The sequence below is a fragment of the Microtus ochrogaster genome, linkage group LG5 (genome assembly GCF_000317375.1).
Source record: "Microtus ochrogaster isolate Prairie Vole_2 linkage group LG5, MicOch1.0, whole genome shotgun sequence".
Taxonomy (NCBI): domain Eukaryota; kingdom Metazoa; phylum Chordata; class Mammalia; order Rodentia; family Cricetidae; genus Microtus; species Microtus ochrogaster.
Genome location: NC_022031.1, coordinates 57,350,992 through 57,355,715, shown reverse-complemented (window position 1 = coordinate 57,355,715; position 4,724 = coordinate 57,350,992).

Below are 4,724 nucleotides of genomic sequence, written 5' to 3'. Positions count from 1 at the left end.
TTCCATTGAAGGGCATCTAGGTTGTTTCCAGGTTCTGGCTATTAGAAACAATGCTGCTATGAACATCGTAGAGCATATACTTTTGTTGTATGATAGGGCCTCTCTTGGCTTTATTTGGTCACATAGTTCATCACTCCCTAGTGCTGGGATCAAAGGTGTGAGCTACTACCACCTGGATTTGTTTCAGCATTGATCTTGTGTAGCCCAGGGTGGTCTTGAACTCACAGAGATCCATCTGCCTCAGCCTCTCAAGTGCTGGTATTAAAGGTGTGTGCCACCACTGCCTGGCCTCTATGGTTAACTAGCGGCTTGCTCTGCACTCTGATCCCCCAGCAAGCTTTATTTGTTACATAGCTCAAAGTACCATCACACTTAACACAGAGAAATATCAATAACCTAGGAAACCTAAAGCAACTAGATAGATCTGGTAGGTCAAACAGAAAATTTTTTATCACCAAGAAGTTTTCAACAGATTTACACTGCATTCAGAGGGTTAGTCCTTGAAGTGAATGATTATTTCCTGGTAGTTCCTTAGAACCACCTCTGTTGAACTCATGATTGATTTATTATTATTGCTGTTACAACTAGATCTTACATGTACCCCAAAAGCCACATATTGAATGTTTAGTCCCCAGAATGGAGACTATATTACAGTGTCAGTGGTTGTTGGGGGAGGGAGGCACATTTTCTTTAGCAGTGTAGCCACTGGTAAGTTCTCCATGCTCCTGTAAGTAACCATAACTAAACCCAATGGGTCACAGAAAAGAAAAAAAAGGAGGAAGAGGAGGAGGAACTGATGTGGAATTCCTCTCTGTATGCTATGAATAAGTTTTATTACCATTGGTTATTAAGGAAGCTGTTTAGGCCAATGGATTAGTAAAGTCAAGTGGGAAATCTGAAAGGGGATATAGAGAGAAAGTAGGTGGAGTCAAGTAGACACCACGTAGCTGCCAGAGAAGAAATATGCCAGATGCCAGCCAGAACCTTACTGGTAGGCCACACTCTCATAATGATTCACAGATTAATAGAATAGTGTTAATTTAGGATTTAAGAGTTAGCCAGGAATATGCCTAAGCTATTGGCCAAGCAGTGTTGTAATTAATATAGTTTCTGTGTGATTATTTGGGTCATTCCACAGAAAATCTACATTGGGTCTTTGGGTTTACATTGCAAGGGCTGAGCCACCTAGCTGATGCTAAATGTTTATATTTGGGAAAATGCACCATATACCTTAAAAATATTCATTCATCCATCCATCCATTCATTTTAATTTTATTTTATAGATGTTTAGCTTTCATGTATGTCTGTGCACCACGTGTGTGCCTGGTGCCGGTAGAAACTAGAAGAGGGTGTTACATCCCTGAAACTGGAGTTACAGACAGTTATGAGCTGCCACGTGAGTACTGGGGATCAAACCCAGGTCCTCTGTAAGAGTAGTAACTGCTCTTAACCACTTACTTGACCATCTTTCCAGCCCCAGACTGTTTTATTTAATTTCCCTCTTATTTTCCAATCTAATTTGTGCTAACCTTTGACAGGCACTGAGACCCTTTAACACAGTTCCTCATGTTGTGGTGAACCCCCCACCATAAAATTATTTTTATTGCTACTTCATAATTGTAATTTTGCTACAGTTATGAATCATAATGTAATTATCATATGTGACCCCTGTGAAAGGGTTGGTCGCCCCCGAGAGTTGTGACCTACAGGTTGAGAACCGCTGGTTTATAGCATGTCTGTGCCTTTTTAGCTGTTGGATGTATACACAGAAATGGGTGTGAGTGTTGGGAGTTGGGGAGTTGAGGTTGTGAGGATCACTTGAGCTCATGATTTGAGGTAGCCTGGGCAACATAGCAGGACATCTCCCCACCAGCTCAAGAGGGAGCAACAGAGGAAGGGGAGACGGTGAGTGAAATTAAAACTTTAGAAGCAATACTAACTATGAATGCAAGTTTTTCAAATTCTATTATTAAAAAACAGGGAAATTAAAAAAAATCACTGAAATTAACCAGACCCAAAATCTATACACCTCAATGAACTTCTATAACTAGAAGAGCCATTCTAAAGCTGTGATTCAGGTTGGGTTTTACACTTTCTCTATCAAAGTATATCTCTATACTTGATCTATCAAGAGAAGAACAACCTGAGGGGAGAAAGAGCTCCTTTTCCTTAGGGTTTCGGTTTCCTTGCTTTGCAGTCTTGTGGAAAGGCACCCAACTGTTAGAAGAAGGGCCAGAGTACCAGTGTCTCTGCAAAGGCATCCCACTGTCTGGAACCCATGGCCTGAAGGTTCTACCACCTCCCAGTATTGCCAACAGCGGGGACCAAGCCTTTGGAGATGTTTAATTTCTTAACCAGCGCACACACACCCTAACTCTTAAATAGACTTACCCAAATCTTTTGAGACATTTACCCTGAGCCAGAACAAACAGCTTAAGGCTAGCAGAAATTTCGGTCTTCAATAGCCCTTCAGTTCCTGTTAGAGAACTGGTTAAACTACTAGTCAGAGGGCTCAGAGAATCAAGGCTATGAAATCAAGCATGGGGGTGGGGCAGGCAAAGGCCCCTGGAGTAATGGGGTCAAGTACTCCAGACAGGAACTCTGCGGAAAGCTGTTTCAGTTACTCTGAGCTCTGCTGAGACCTCAGAAAAGATGAAGCTAAAAGTGGCCAATGAATGTGAAGGCTTGACAAGGAAGCCTTGCGGAGGAGAGGTAGGAACTGAAGTTCAGTTGAAATGGACTGAACAGATGAGAAAAAAATGGGAACAGCGTGCACAGGCAGATGTGCCAGGAAGGAGGTGGTGTGAGTGAACGCAAGAGAAGGGAAAGTTTGTCTTAATCTTAAAAATACATTACCCTCCCCCTCAGAGCTCAGGGAGGTGGAAAGATTGTAAGAGCCTGAGGGGTTATAGGATACCAGAACAGAACAAGGCCCTCTGAATCAACTAAACGAGACACCGGCACGTGAGCTCACAGAGACTGAAGCAGCAAGCACGGGGCCTACAGGAGTCTGCACCAGGTCCTCTGTGTATGTGGTACAGCCGTCAGCTCAGTATTTTCATGGGTCTCCTGAGTGAGAGAATGGGAGGGTCCCTGACTCCTGTGACTGCTCTTTGGGCTCCTTTTCCTCTCGTTGGGTTGCCGTGTCCAACTTTGATATGATAGTTCTGGCTTCACATATTTCATTTTGTCATATTTGGTTGCTATCTCTTAGAAGCCTGTAACGATAGACAGAAAGGAAGTGGATCAGAAAGGGAGAGGCAGTGGGGAAAAACTCAGAAAAGTAGAGGAAGGAGAAACTATAATCAGGATATATTGTATGGCAAAATAATCTATTTTCAATAAAACGAAACAATACATTGCTGCTCAGATGGAAATAGCCCACCAGTGAGGGGGAGACAGACAAACTAAGAGCATGACAGAAGAGAACATGGTTCCAGAATCTCACTTGCCGGGAAGAAGGAAGTGAGCCTTTGATAGGATATTCATACCTTTAAAAAATATAAACAAAGATGGAACCCAAGAAAGGAAAAGCGGTTAGGTAGAGATTGGGTGGGAGGAAGATGAGAGCGCCGTCCTCGGTTCTCTTAAAACCTCTAGCTCCTCACAAACCAACACATCAGAACGTCTCTCCTCTGGGATAGAGTTGAAGAAAGACCTTTGGAAACATTTCTCCTTTCTGCTCGTTCTAGAAAAGCTTAAAGTAGGATGGACCGCTTTTAATCAGAAATGCGCTGTGGCAATAGGTGCAGAAGATGAACCGAACTTTGATTTGTGGAAAGGCGGAGTCAAGAGACAAGGAAGACTCAGAAAGGGAGCAATCAGGAGCTCAAGAGCATTGGGACAGCGAGAAACTACAAAGGGTTAGTCCATAGAAACATGGTCAGGCAGCTGTGTCTGCTCTAAAAGCTAGAATTCTGTCTTCCCACTCGGGAGTAGCACACCAGAAGAATGAGTTGTAGGCCCTTGTAAAAGACACGTCTGAGTGGCAGGAGATACACATGCATCCCAATGGGACCAAGGAGTGACTTATTTGTTGGTGAGTTTGTGTGGTATAGGTATGGGCGTGTGTTCATATTTGTGTGTTCCTGAGCAGTGGGCATATGTACGGAGGCCAGAGCCAATGTCGGCCGGGGACGGGGGAGCCTCTCTATCGCTATCCACCTCCCTCCCCTTTTTTGGGACAGTGTCTTCCTGACCACACCACTCCCTGACTGACTAGAGTGGCTGGCCAGGTAATGCTGAGGATCCACTGTCTTGGACCCCCAGTGCTGGGGTACACCATCTGCCAGGCTTGTTTTATCTTACACGGGTGCTAAGAGACAGACTCAGATCTCCACGCCTATGTGGCAGAAACTTAGCTAACAGCTCTCCCAAGCCCCATGAGTCTTTTCACCAAGCTTGGGTCATCTGAAGGAACTCTTAGAAATGGCACCAGGGTTTAAGTCTTTTCATGTGGAGAGGGTATGTGCTGGAAGTCCACAAATCTTGCAAGCCAAGGTCAAGACCTATTTAAGGAGACTCACAGGAACCTGGCTAATAGGTCCAGAAGATTATCTGTCGCTCTCAAGCTCCCTGGGACCACACCTTTCTTCAATGTTTAATAGAAAAGGAAAGTTATATCTGGTCTATCTTTTCCTTACCTTCTTTTAGCCAAGTTAATCTCTCTCCTCTGACTTCATAGCATCTGCTCCTGGGAGATGTCTCACACAGAAATTTCTCAC